At 44.8% G+C, this 15,385-nt stretch overlaps 1 long non-coding RNA gene and 1 pseudogene across 1 annotated transcript in view; one reads left to right on the top strand and one right to left on the bottom strand.

Annotated features, from left to right (window-relative positions):
* LOC147711789 (uncharacterized) overlaps window positions 1-15,385 on the bottom strand; it is a 411,006-nt gene that overhangs the window by 270,190 nt on the left and 125,431 nt on the right. The gene's annotated exons all lie outside the window — the stretch shown is intronic.
* LOC147711790 (uncharacterized) overlaps window positions 858-15,385 on the top strand; it is a 51,293-nt pseudogene continuing 36,765 nt past the window's right edge.

Here is a 15,385-nt window from a genome sequence, read left to right as displayed (position 1 = left end):
ATCCTATACCTATTTAGGGGGGGCAGTGCTGGCGCGCGCTCATCTTTGAAAAACACAGTCTCTGTTGAAAGCGCTGTGTGCTGGTGGTGCTCGCACGAGCTCTTTAACTTTTAAGTCGTTTTTAACTTGTTTTCGCTGTTTTGCAGCTTAAGTACTATTGTTGCCACAAGGTACGGGGAAATACAAATTTACACTAGGAAATTTAGAGGTACGCCGTAATTGCATTTGCTGCTTGTGAAATACCTTTTAACTGCTGTTCTCTTACTCGCACTATAAAAATCACTCCAAACGCACTCCGCTACTTCAGCGGGACTCGGGGAATACTATCTACCCCAGCGCCATCTTTGTTAGCGCTCTAGTGGATGGATCGCCTGCAAGTGCTTATCTATTTAAGCATCCCAATGCAGGCGCGCAGCGAAGCGCCGGAGTTGCGCCAGAGATAAGCCCGTCTGTGCCCGTCCGTGTCCCGGCCGCGTCGAGCGCCACGGGGCTGTCAGATTAAGGTATTCAAGGGAGGCTCTATTGAGTATAGGAAAGAGGGGAAGGGACGGGCCCCAAAAAGATCTAACACATACCTCTGTCAGCTTGGGGTGTGGTTTGATTGACAGTAGATCCCTGGTTAAACACCATCAGGAGGTGTCGGACCTGTTGGGAGATATGAATCTGGATGCCCTTTTTATTACTGAGACCTGGGCCAGTGCGGACTCCGCTGTTGAGCTGGGCCAAGCGTGTCCGGATGGGTACAAGATGTTTCACAAACCCAGATCCCAGGGAAGAGGGGGGGTGTCGGGGTGATCTATAAGGACAGGTGGAACTTCGTCCCCTTACAGGTCGACCCAGTTGCAGGGATAGAATTGATGGGCTTCACCCTACAGGAAACCAAAGGAAGGATACTAACTGGCATGATCTGCTATAGACCACCTGGCCTGGACACGGGGTACCAGGCACTGTTTGATACTATCGCCGCCCTTGCCCTAACTCATTCCAGACTATTGCTCCTGGGGGACTTCAACCTTTGGGACAATGGGGTCCTAGGGAGCCACCTGAAGGATTTACAATATATATGCGGAAACTGTGGCCTTGATCAACTGATATTGGAGTCTACCCACTTAGGCGGACACGCATTGGATCTGGTGTTCGCAAATCAGTCAGAGACTAAGGTGATTGGTATTCTACCCCAAAGTTGGACTGACCATTCCCTGATTCATTTTCAGATCACTGTGCCTATTCAGGTGAATAAAAATGCTCGCCCTGCAAACTACTGAAGGGGAAGGGACTGGTCCAAATTACCAAAGGACAAATTAAATTTTTTCTTTACCAATCAGACTCCCTTTGATCCAAATGAGTCAGTGGGCCACAACTTTCATGTCTACTGTAATCGTATCACTGAGACCCTTGATAAACTTGCCCCCCTGAAAAAGATAAAGAATAAAAGCAAACCATCAGCCCCCTGGTTCAGTGAGGAGCTGAAATTACTACGTAATCAATGTAGACAGGCAGAAAGGAAGTGGCGAAGACTCTATTTAGAGTCTGATAAGACACTGCTAAAGGTAGTATAAGCTAAATATAAAGAGGCCATTGCCAAAGCAAAGGCACATTTTTATGCTACTGCCATACTTCAGTCTCCGAATAGCACAAAAACTCTCTTTAATATTATAAGAGACCTCTCCAACCCCGCCTGCATGAGCAACAAGGTGGTTGCAACTCAAGAACTTTGCGACGAAATCGCCGTCTTCTTCGAAGGAAAAATTGCCAAAATAGTGGTGGGTTTTGCTCAGGGTGAGGCTAGCTGTCAGGACGCACCACTTCAGATGGTAGAGGAGGAATTACTGGTGGTATCATCTATGGAGAGTTTTCCCCTTCTCACAGATGAGCTCTTTACCAGCTTGGCGCTCAGCATATCCTCTGGGTCCCCTTCTGATCCCCTACCCCATAGGTTCTGGAAGGAGTATGGCCCAGAGCTTTTTCCCTGGATGCGTATGATCTGCTGCCAATCCCTGGAGGAAGGAGTAGTGCCGGAGGCATGGAAACAGGCAGTGGTAACCCCTCTACTTAAGAAGCCCTCGCTGGATCCAACACTCCCAGCCCATTTTAGGCCTAAATCTCTTCTGCCCTATCCCATAAAATATCTGGAGAAAGCGGTTAGCAGGTCCCTGTCAAGCTACCTGGAAGATAACTGTCTATTGGACGGGGTTCCGTTTGGATTCCGCCCAGGCCACGGGACAGAAACTGCATTGGCAACCATGCTGGACACTCTGCGAATGCGAGCCGACAATGGTAACTCCTCAGTACTTGTACTGTTGGATATGTCGGCAGCATTCAACACGGTTAGCCATGCAGTTTTGCTAAACAGACTGGAGAAACTGGGCGTGAAAGGCAAGGCTCTGAAATGGCTACAATCTTATCTGTCCGATAGACAACAGATAGTGACCATGACTCAGTTCGCCTTCCCTAAGTCCCCGGTCCACTATGGAGTACCACAGGGCTCGTCGATCAGCCCTATCCTTTTTAATATATACTTGCAGCCTCTGATCCCTATTATAAAATCTTATGGGATCGAATTGATTAATCACGCTGATGACACCCAACTGGTGTCCTCTCTGGAAGGGAAACAGGCGGTACCCATGGACAGATTCCAGGGTTGCATGCGTCGAGTCTCCGCCTGGCTCAAAGCAAACTCCCTTCAGTTTAATGAGGGGAAAACGGAGGTAGTCTATTGCTCGACGGTCAAACTAAATCAACAGATACCGTGCAAGCTTTGGCTCTCGCCGGGGGCCTACCCCTGCGTCCCAGTAAAGACCGTGCGGAACTTGGGAGTACTGTTTGATGAAAACCTTCAAATGGTGTCACAAACTAACAAAACAATTAGTGTTTGTTATGGTCTGCTAAAAGCACTCAGGCAGATTCTCCCTCTCTTGCCCGATGACACTAGACCCTTGGTGGTAAGGAGCATAATCTTGGCTAGACTGGATTACTGTAATTCCCTTTACTTGGGCGCCCCTTTATACATCTTGCAGGGTCTGCAGAGAGTCCAGTCGATAGTGGCCAAGTTGGCGCTTAACAGACCATGTAGCTCCTCTACCACAATGGCCTTGAGAGACCTTCATTGGTTGCCTATACGGGACAGAGTCATCTTTAAATCTCTGTGCATAGTCTACAGAGCGTTACACAGTACGGGTCCTCTACCAATGCAGGAAAGATTTACATGGTATAAGCCCACTAGGTCTCTCCGTTCTTCTACTTTAAGTCTGGCAACCACCACCAGATTTAAGAGATCCAGGATGGGAGGCAGAGCTTTCAGCATAGTAGCCTCTCGCCTATGGAACGAGCTACCTCAGAACATCAGGCAAGCCGACTCCTTGGTAGGTTTCAGGAAGAGCCTAAAGACATGGCTATTTGCCAAAGTCTGAGACTCCTGCGCCCATCATCTAGCCTTTCAATCTGCGGTTTCCATCTGATAATGTTTTTCCCCGAGAGCCCCAGGATACCCGTAGGGTGGCAGTCGCGCTATGTAAGAGCAAATACAATACAATACAATACAATACAATACAATCCTAGTATACAGGGGCAACAGGGGGCCATGTAGGGCCCCCTTTGTTTCCCCACAGCCAGCCTTTTCATGGCAGGCTCACCTCCATGAAAAGGCTGACAGTGGGCATACTCAGAATAAGCTTGGCACTGGATCAGCAGCACCGCCAAGCATATTTCTGCACCAGACTGCGCACCACCACCAGGGAACATTGTTCCCTTGCGTCAGACCTAAAACAGTCCGACCGCGGCACTTGTAATACGGTGCAGTGGTCACTGACCTCTACCGTACCTCCAACACAGGCTTGGTGGACCAATGGAACGCCAAACTCGTAATCAGCCTCTTAATGTGGCAATGGTGTTGCAGACTAAGGATGAGTCTGGTCATGTGTTCAGAACTCTTGGAGACTGGAGTTCTTCATGTAGGAAAGCCAGAGTATGGGGTATCACTACTGTTATTGGAACAGTTTTGTTAGGGAGGAACAAGCTGGTACAGTATCTTTTCATTGACATAAGTGGAAGAAAGTGTTTTTTATGGGAGAATTAACTTGGGAATGAATGAAAGTTCACTCAATAATGACACAATGTCACAGATTGTGCACATTCTTCTGTAGAACTGGAGGAGGTCCGAAAGATGTGGTCCATGTAAATGGAAATAATGAGGAGTCCCTGTTGCTTTAAATAACATCCTCTTTGCCTTTGAGAGATAACCTGTTAAGCTGCCTCCAAAAACTGCGATTTCTGCTTCCTCCATTTATAGATGATGCTCTACTCAATGGGCATCCACAACTGTGGATAGTGAGCCCATGTAAGAGTTTAATGGGGGTGCAGGCAGTGCATGGTTTGTAAAATGTAGAAATCAGGGTCCATGGTATTTTGCAGAAGTCTGCTGCAGCTGGCACCACCCACGGCTCCTGCTACTGCTGCAGATTGTCGGTGCTGGCATTAGTTTTCTAACCATCACACTCTTACTAGTGTGTCATTTTGGACTAGCCCAAGTAATCTCAATCAGTATAGCTAGCCTGAATGTGCTAGTTCTGTAAAAGCATATTGGTGTGTTTAACATGTTGCTAAGCAGCAAAATGATAGACAGTACACCATGTGCAAGTCTCTGGTTAATAAATGCCGGTCTTTAAAAATAGATGCGAGTGCCAAGCAGAGGCAAACACCAACACAAATTAGGCACTGGTTGCAGGTAGGGCCAAGCCTTAGGAACCTCAACATGCATAGATTCTAGTTTCATTTTGAGGGACTACTTGGTGAAAAAGACATCCTCCAAACAAGGGCAGGCATTTCAAATAGAGCAAAAAGTTGGTGAAGCAATGTAGAGCATGTGTTTTCCAACATTTCTTCTGGTCTTTGTATCAATCAATCATATAGGATTTTTTTAAACTCTGCTTATCATCCCTGAAAAAGATGGGGGTGGGGGTGCTGCTGCTTAGTTTAATTAGTCAAAGAGCAAGGTCTTCAGATGATTCTTGAACTCCTGCATAGTGGCGCATGTATAGAGGTAGAGGGAGAGGCCATTCTAGGACTTGGCCACCAGGTGTGAGAAGACCATCTCTCCTGCTTCTGTGGATGCGGGGTGTGGGCCATGAAGAGGGATGAGGAACAAAGTTTGCAGGTAGCTAGGTGGAAGTTTACACTGTGGTTAAGGTAGTCTGGGCCCTTGTTGTGAAGGTAATTGAAGGTGTGGGTGAGCAGTTTGAACTATCACTGTGCTGATGGGGTGCAAGTGTATGATTCTGAGATGCGGGGAGATGTGGTTCTACCTCGGGATGTTGAAGATGAGACTGACTGCTGAGTTTTGGATGGTCTGGAGTCTGTTTGGTAGTTGAGCAGTGATTCCCATGCAGAGGGAGTACTGTAGTCAAGGCGGCTGGTGATGAGGGCTTGGGTGTAGGTGTGTCTAGTGTTTGAGTGCCTAAGCAGGTGCAGGATGATAAAGCAGGAGGAGGAGACAGTGTTTATCTACTTTCTCATCGAAGGCAGCTGTTGAGTATTATTTGGAGATTTCTTGCATGCTCTGTGGGGGTGGGTTCAGGGCCGAGATACGTTGGCCACCATGAGTCATTCCACGGGGAGTCACTGATCCCGAAGAAAAGTATTTCTGTTTTGTTTGTGTTGAGATTAAGGCATCCACTATGCATCCAACCTGCAATAATGGTAATGCAACAGTGGAAATTAGATATGGTGTTAGCTGGGTCAGTTTGAGGAGAGTGAGAGGATGAGCTGAGTGTCATCAGCGTAGGAGATTATGTTCATGCTGTGGGATCCTACCATGGTGGCCAGGCGTGCCATAAAGTTGTTTAGAAGAATAGGACTTGGAGAGGATCCTTGTGGGATGCAGCAGATTATGTTTTTCAGTCCGAGGTAAAAGATGGGAGGTGGACGCTTTGGGTTCGTTCGGAGAGGAGTGAAGAGACCCATTTGAGGGCTTTCCCTTTGATTCCTACTTGGCGAAGACTGTGCAGGAGGGTGTGGTGGGACACAGTGTCCAATGCTGCAGAAAGAACGAGGAGGATAAGGGCCGCAGTCTCTCCCCTGTCTATGAGGGTCCTGATGTCATCTGTGGGCCACAATCAGGGTGGTCTCTGTGCTGTGATTTGAGTGATACCCCGATTGGGAGGGGTCTAGAATGTTGTTGGAGGTTTACTGCTTTCTCTAGCACTTTGGCTAGGAAAGGCAGAAGAGAGATGGGGGCTGTAGTTTATTAGGTCTTTGAGGAATACTGTGGTTTTATTGAGGTGTGGTTTGATTTCTGCATTTATTTTATCCTTCAGGGAAAGAGGCATATGTGACGGAAGCATTGATGATTGTGGTGAGCTCCATAATAATGGTGCTTTGTCCTAGTTTGTACATGTGGTGTAGACATGTATCCTTGGGGGCTCCTGATGGGATGGAGCCCACTCATGTTAAGACAGAAGCAGCCAAAAGTACTTTCAGAGGCCACTACTGTCACATTTCTGTTTTCCCCAGTGAAACAAGAAATGTGATAATACTCTTCTTATTTGTCTAAGGGTTCTTTTGTTTGTTTTGGTTAATTTTATGGAAGCACACATTTCAACCAAGGGGTGTACTGGCACTTAGAGGTATAACAACAAGAGAGGGACGAATCATAAGAAGAGTGACATTCTCAAAGATTTAATCGGGCTGCAATTGCTGGGAAGAAGCTAGTAAGGAGTAAAGAGGATGTTCTTAGTCACTTGCACCTAAAATGAATGACGAGCCAGACATTCTCTCTTGTAGTACGAGATCATCAGCTTAGTGGCAGAAGCTTAGCTGAGAAGCATAGAGAAAGTAAGGTGTGTGAAATTAGATTGCATATAAGTGTGTGTCTGTTTGTAGAGGGCACCATTGTTGACAGTGCTTAAAATGCAAGGTTCCTCTCTATGTGAACCCTAAAGAATAGTTGTGAAAGCATCATGGTAGCTGGAAAATGGTACGTACAGCACAGTGTTTGGCCAATTGCATCCAAGGTAGCAGTCTTCTAGGGGAGAAAAGACAGAGGGCATTACAATAATCCAACCTAAAAGGATGATCACATCTTACATTGTTGGTCAATAGTCAAAAGATAGAAAAAGACAATCTTTCTAAACCTCTTCAAGTAATGGACACTAGAAGTAAACTTGTAAGATTGTGATCTAAGAGTGATAGCATTCTCATGAGAATTTTGAAGATTTTTAAACATGAATGCCAGAGAAGGAAGGGGAATTAAATCAGAGGTCCGCCAGCTATCCAACTAGTAATTTCTAGAATGGTCAAGATTAAGTATCTCCATCTTATGTGTATTCAACTTCACAGCATTATCTCGCATCAAAGATGCTATTGCTGAAACTTTGCATCAAACTTTAACACCATGAAGAGAGATCATCAAAGCATACAATGAGTTGGTTGACATCAGAAGAAGGCATTAAGGTAAAACTGAATGATCTTGTTTACGGGACCAGGGGAGTTACAAAACATGTTGATTATAATGGGACTTAGAAAAGACCCCTCTGGAATAGATTTAGCCAGTTTTTTAAATGTGCAGTAGGAAGCTGTAATTTTAACTTATTGGGTTTGCTCATGCATGTTGGAGGCAAGCCAATTGACAGCCTTGTCCCTGATTGAGCTTCCATGTAGACAGATGGCATCGAACGCAGAAGAAAGCTTGAGAATTTGAAAGCGCTCTGCCTCCTGGAGAGATTGAATAGCGTAATTCATTCATCGCTGCAACCAAGGAAAATTCCATGCTGTGCAATGGATTGAAGCCTGATTTATCAGGTCAAGAATGCAATTATTGCCCAAAAACACAGAAACATCTTTGTTAATGTACTTCTCAAAGCTTTAAATAGGGAGCAAGAGGAGTAAAACTGCTTGCTTCCAAGATGTGAAAAATGCATGCTGCAGATAGGGAAGCATAACAATGCCAAGATAGGGTTGGACAGATAAGGTCAATTCCCATTATGAAAAAAAAATAACTGGACTACATCATGAGGAAAACTTTTTTAATTAACTAGTGACATTACTTTAGTTATTTCAGGTGTAAGAGCTTCAAATTTAGATAGAAGAGAATTGGTTTTCTTTAAAAATAGGGTTGTATGGATTCATAGTAGGGTACAGTCCAAGCTGTTACTAAAAATGAGGTGATCTTAGTGATTTTATTTGAGAAACAAATCTGTTAGCGACTTACACAGCTCACTTGTGTTGTCTCCATTAAACCATATCTCTTTGAGGACAGGGACATAATTTCACAATTTTAATAATGTCCCCAGAAATATTAATGGGTGAGGAAATGTGTACATATCGCTACACACCTCTAGAAATGTATACGTTCATTTTCTACTTATGAAGAGCAGGGGAATAAAGGCTTGGTTCTTTAGTACTCATCTTCAACTATATAAACTATATTTTTTGCATTCCCTTTTGGCTTGTGCCAATTCGGTGAGTGAGCAAGGTGCAAAGAACAAGAACTTCAGTATGACATTTGCTTTATAACAGCCACAGGGTCTAACGAGTTGGTAAATCAGGTTTCTAGATCAGATTTCAGATTGTAAACATTTCAGCTATCATAAGTGATGAAAAAGAGTCTAAGGGCTGGCAAAATGCTTCTTCACACACCATATTCCAAGATCTTTTAATGATTGTCTTCTGCAATAATTCCTTAGCATGATGAAAGTCAAACTTTCACTGAAGAAGAATGTCATATAATCCATTCAGCTTACTGGGAAGATCAGTCTCTCTGGTGCTAGGTATAATTTTTAGCATATATGCAAGAGATGCCACATTGGGTTAAGATTGAATCTGTTCATGCATCTGTAAGAATGTGTTTAGCTTGGTGCTCTGCGTGATCAGACCATATATCAAAGTCACCCAAAAACAAGAGCTTGGCCACTGATAGAATCAGAGGACGTAGTAATTCAAGGGCAGACTAAAACAAAAATCAGGACCAGGAGAGCAATACAATAACATTCCAGTACACATACAGCAGGGAGAAAGAGATATTTTAAAGCCAAGTAGTTCAGGTGATGTGAGGGGTTCTAGAGAGAAAGGGTATGTGAGCGAGATTCTTTAAAAAACTCCATCTAGGCTTCCCCCTTATTTAGAACCTTGGCCTGCACGAATTACTCTAAATACCGCTAGTGCTATGTCTTGGCCAGAATCATCACACAGCTGTATCACTGTGAGAAACATGATTCCTATCCAAAGGTTAGTGATGACATTGTGAATTACATATTTTTGTTCGCCAATGGAGAGCGATTTAGGCAAGGCAGTGAAGTAAGTTCCCATCTGCTTCATGTAAGGGAGGCTTCGCATGTTCATTTTTCAGGGCTTTGTGGGTTAATGAAACAACATTTAAATCCCTAAGTTCCTGTTGAATATAACATTTGAAAGGGCTACCTGTTTAGTGGTAATGGTTGCAAAAGGGCACAGACAAGTGGCACCTACTGCACATGCCCACTTTGCGAATACTCTTCCCCCCAGCCCATACCCTGCATGTGCTCAGAAGTTGTCTGTCAAGAATGATAAATCAAAGAACAGTGAACTTCTCAAGATGGTCGCAAAGCAAACACTGTATCTATCAGGAATCTAGTTGTGGCTGTGTTCCTGCTGTAAGGGCCAGATGTATGACTGTTTTTTTCAGTCGCAAACAGGAAATGGGCTCGTTTGCGACCGTAAAAATGGGTACTGGCATGTACAAATGCTATTTTGCAAGTCCATTTAATTTTTCTTTTTTAAATGTGGGCTGCATTTTTAAAAAACTGCTTTATTTAAAAAGCAGTCACAGACATGGTGGTCTGCTGACCCCAGCAGGCCACCATCCCTGGAAGTGCTAGCTATTCCTAATGGGGTCGCAAATTGCACCTGCCTCATGAATATTAATGAGACATGAAATTTACAACCCCACTAGGAATCGCAAATCTGTACGCTGTACATTCCAATTTCCGAGTCGCAAAACAACGCAATTTGCGACTCGCAAATTGGTAGGGTTGTACATCTGCTCCTAAATCCCCAGCACATGCTCAGAAGTGGTCTGCTAAGAACGCAAGACCAAAGAGTGACTAACTCTCCAATATGGTACAAAAGGGGGTGGTGATGGACGGAGCATCTGAGTCAATCAAATACTCACACCCAGTCAAAAGATCTGGGTTTAATCCATCACCGTTCTTTAGCCCACTCTGCCACCCCAGTTCAGACATGGCTATATGCAAATCAGTCTGACCCTGTGCCTCATGGGAACAGTCCAGCCCTTTAACGCAAGTCGTTGTAACGACTTGTGTTGTAAAAAACACGATGTAAAGTACCGTAATCAAAATGATTGCGTTGTACTGTCATACATTCCATTGAATGACATACTAACGTTACATTTTAACAAATACCATGTACTGCCACGGAATCTTGCAAAAAATGTCTAACATGAGTTTAAATCCTCAATCAAGGGAAAAAGTCATCCCTTTGTGTTGATTGCTCAACCCTTTTTCACTGCTCTTCCCCGTACGCTTATAGATGGACTGCAGATGATGTCAGAGGCCAATACTACAGGGTGTTATAGAGCCTCCAATGTATGGGTGTTGTGCCACAGATACTGAGCAGAATGGGGTATCCTTCCCATCACCAAAAAAGGGAATACAAGTAGCTTCATAGAGCGGAAGAGCTCCACTCGTCTCTACCCTCTTTACGGTTGAGTCACCCTCAGCCCCTAAAAAAAGCCCAGCTGAATATGCCCCATCTCCTCATTTGCCTAAGGAGTTTTCCACAGGAAGCAAAAAGACAAAAAACAGCTGCAGTCTGTGGAAGACAATATCCTTTAGCTTCTTCCTGCATGATGAGGCAAAAATCACTATTGTGGCCGCATTTCTACTTTTGATTACCTTCTAAAATGCTGTGAAGAGACTAGGGACCATCCATCTTGCATGCTGTGTTTTCAGGTTTTTCATATTTTAATGTAAACTGTATTTTGCTGCCATCAAAATAAAGAGTTGCTGCCTTATAAAAAGAGGAGTATGCAGAGCCGACTTTAGAGCTGGTGGCACCCGGTGCGACAATCTTTTTTGGAGCTCCCACACCCCATGACCGCGTCCTCTGATTCATTTACTACCACCGGGCAAAAGTACCCCTCATCTCTCCAATCATAAGTTATTGCTAAACAAAGTATCCCCCCCTGTGGTAAGCACCCCCGCCACAGTTCAGCGCCTAGTGCGACCGCACCAGTTGCACTGCCCTGGGAGTATGTCCATAGCTTAGGGCCTGATCTAGGTTTTGGAAGATGTCTACCTTATTACAAGTGCATAATAACCTATGGCACTTGTAATAAGGTGGGTGTATATGTAACATTTCTGGCAGACTGCCCACGCTGTAAACTCTAAATTACACCCTTAATCTGTAAACAAGTAAACAGAGGGACCCACAGTTTTGCTGGGAGCAGAGGACGATGCTGCAAATGCCCAGGAAGCTGAATACCAAGATTGCCTAGTCTTGATTCAAGCTCTCTTTCTGTGTTACATCCACCACACTTTCAGTCTCTTTATCAATTTCTTGCAGGCTTCTTTTCACTCATGCTGTACCACTTTGCCACAGTTTTGCAAGCTTTCTCTTCTTCCATCTTTTCTCACTTTTGCTTTTCTTCCTTGCCATGCAATTATCTTTCACGGAGCTCTCAACCTTCCAATGTTCTAATAAATCGCTAAAACCATATATAGCTAGCAGGTTTTATGTCACCTTTTTATGCTTGTAAAACAATTCCAAGACATCTGGAAACAATAAATAATATGTGAATGCACCATGCACGGAAAGCAACTAACCCATATTGACACATGCCAGTACCAATTCTGCCACAGCTAGTAATATTAAAATGATTCTGCTCTCTTCTCCTGTTACTACCGGTGACTCATGTCATCATGTCAACTTAGCTTCACATCAAGGGTCTAGACAGCTAGCATTTAAGAATGAAAAGTTCACAAAGTGGAAAAGTCCCTAAGCCATATTTGTGCATCTGACCTGATCTTTAAGTCAGTGAAAAGTGCATATTATCAAAACAAGGAACGTTATGTTGAACCAGCAGTAAGTAGCCTTGTTGAAACTGCATCATTTTGGAAAATACCAACTACAGAGAAAACTATTAAACAGGTGGGTACAACCAAATTTTAATAGTGGGTCTCGTACAATATTTCTGAACACTGTCTCTTCTCCAGAAGATCTATTTAGAGTACAAAGACTGACTTTCTATTGTCCAAGATGGAAGCGCCTGCTGGCCTTAGACATCAGTGGCACAGACCATGAATGCACTATTGTTTTCTTAGCACTTTGCTCTTTATTCATTTCTAGGCACTGCTTAGCTATGTGTTTGACAAGCCTCATCAAGATAGCATTAGGGGGTTGACAATGTTTTTATCACTTGCAGCCTACAACACTGTCTTTATGTATATAAATCACAATTTATGATACTGCAGTATGTATGTTGAAGGCTCTTAAAATTGTCTGGTACCCTAGAGAAACAATGCACATCTTTGGTGAGTGACCTGCTGCCAAGTGTTACAGAAATACAATGAAATTTCATCTTACTGAAGTGATATTGCTCAGCCTGTTTGTTAGACCTGGCATCTTTTGGTGTGGTTTCTCCAGTCTTTTGCATCTGACCTCCTGGTTTTAACTGTGTACTGCATTTAATGTTTGCTGATGTGAGGACTCTGGGCACTTTATCACTGCCAGTGCTAACGTGCAAGTGCTCCCCATCTAAAATTGAATAATATTTGGTTTATCCACGACTGGCCTATTTTATTTACTAGTAAGTTCCTAGTACAGTGCACCAGATGTGCACAGGATCTGAAAATCAAATGTTACTAGTGAGTCTGCAGCACTGATTGTGCCACCCACATGAATAGCCCTGCAAACATGCCTCAGGCCTGCCACTGCAATGTCTGAGTGTGCAGTTTTAAACCTGGCAAGTGCACCCTCTTGCCAGGCCCAAACCTCCCCTTTATTACATGTAAGGCACTACTAGGGTAGGTCCAAGGTAGCCTCAAGGGCAGGGTACAGTGCATTTAAAAGGTAGGACAAATACTGTTGTGTTTTAAATGCCCTGGTAGTGAAATATTGTTAATTCCGTTTTTGCAAGGGATATCCATCCCCTGGGTTAGATTTGGAGCTGCCTTGTAACATCTTACAAGTGTATATACCAATTGGGAACTGATAGAAAATTTGAGTTTGGTGTCACTAGGCTCAGAATTTAAAAATACATCTTTTAGTAAAGTTGTTTTTGAAATTGCAAGACTGAAAAAGCTACTTTTAGAAAGTTGGCATTTTCTTACTTTAACCATTCTGTGCCTCTGCCCGGCTCTGATTATATGTCTGGGTTAGAATGACAGTGGGGCAGTTTGTGCATTCACTCTAGATAGTCACACAAAGGGAGCTGAGGTTTGCCCTGCATATCCCCATGGCTTGTCACCCGGTTGATGGGCCTTCCTGAGCTAGAGTTGTGAGAGGAGTTGACACTAATACCTAAATAGGGCTGTGTCTGTCCTCACACAAAGAAGTTTCCAAACCCTATAATGTGTCTGGAGTCAGTGCAGGGAAATGCAGGGTCTTGTGCACTACAAAGACTTTCCTTTTAAGTTTGACTACTTCAAAGGCTGAAATGGGTATAAGTACTGGATCTCTGACACCATATACTCAGAACGTTTCTGGGTGAGGAAATTCTGCTAGGAAGAAGAGCTGGATTGCTGTCAGGAGAGACTGCCCATATGCTGTTTGCTTTGCTGTGTTGGTCTGCTGCTTGCTGCTACTGTCCTGGGAGTGAAAGGACTGGACTATACTTTCTACATCCTGATTCCAAGTTTCTCCAAGGGCTTGAGTGTATGTGCCCCCTGCTAAGAAGTCTAAGGGCCATCAAAGACTTCACCTGTTCTTGCTACCAGTACTTGGACTCCTCTGCTAAGGGCCCTGTCTTGCCAAGTGATGCCAAATACAGGTCCTGGACCCTTGGAGTCAAGTGGTGTGTGCTGCAACCCAAAAACAAGCAACCTCACGGCTGTCATGTACACCGCTGCCAGCTCTGGAGCTAAGGGCACCACACATGATAAGCATAATGCACTGCCCGACTTGCACCACAGCTTCGGATGCCATTTATAGCAACTTACCAACTCCAAGGTCATCATTGAGACTGATGCCTGCAACGGAGCAGAGTGCACTGCTCATGAAGAGCACGACACACTGCCCTAACTTACACCACAGCCTAAACATCACCGACGACACAGCAGAGTCAAATACCAATGCATGTGACCTCACAAACTCATTGACCCTGCATCAACATAAGGAACTGTCGCACCGCTGCCAACACAGCATCACCTACCCTGAAACAGTAAGGAACACCTTCTCTGCTTCGCAGCAAGGAACCAACGGCTCACCTGCTCTGTGGGAGTAAGGAGCCGATGCCTCACCGGCTCCATTGAAGCATCAGCTCCCGAACACCGTGCAGCATCTTTGTTTTTCGTCACCTTCCAAGGTACTATATCTGGGGTGCTTGTGACTCTGCAGCTGGCCACGTTTCCTCATGGTTGGTACCAAACTGTTGGATTAGTACCGGTCATAACGCTGAGAATTTCAAACTCATCAGACCCATCTCTCTGCTACCCTTCCCAGCCAATTTAATCGAGAAGGCCATCAACGCCCAAATGTCAGAGTTTATCGTAGCGAACCACATCTTGGACCTCTCCCAATTCAACTTCCGAAGCAATCACAGCACCAATACTGTCCTTCTCTTTGCCACGATGATGTGTGCACCCTTCCCGATCGAGGTGAAACTGTAGCCCTCATCCTCCTGGAACGCTCGCCTGCCTGCTATACCATCACCCACCACACCCTATGCACAAGACTCCATGACGACAGCATCCGCGACAAAGCCCTGGAATTGATCCTCTCCTTCCTCACCTGGTGAACACAGAGAATCAGACTACCACTGTTCTACTCTGAACCCACAGACAACAGCTGCAGAGTGCCTCAGGGCTCCTCCCTGAGCCCAATCTCTTCAACATCTATATGGCCCGCTCACAGCCATTGTCAGGAACCACAGACTCAACATTATCTCCTATGCCGTCGACACCCAGCTGGTTCTCTCCCTCGCCAACAAATCCACAGATACCAAGAACAACTTCCACGATGGGATGAATGTTGTTGCTACCTGGATGAGGAACAGCTGCCCCAAGCTCAACTCAAAGAAAACCAATATCCTCATCCTGGGCTCTACCACTTCCGCCTGGGATGATTCCTTGTGGCCCTCAGCTCTTGAAAACTCCCCCACAGCCACACACCAAGCACAAAACCTCAGCATCATCTTAAGACTCCTCGCTCCCCAAGAACTGCCAGATCAACGCATCTC

Source organism: Lissotriton vulgaris, chromosome 5, assembly GCF_964263255.1.
Source record: "Lissotriton vulgaris chromosome 5, aLisVul1.2, whole genome shotgun sequence".
In the NCBI taxonomy this organism is placed as follows: domain Eukaryota; kingdom Metazoa; phylum Chordata; class Amphibia; order Caudata; family Salamandridae; genus Lissotriton; species Lissotriton vulgaris.
This window is presented reverse-complemented; position numbering and strand designations above follow the sequence as displayed.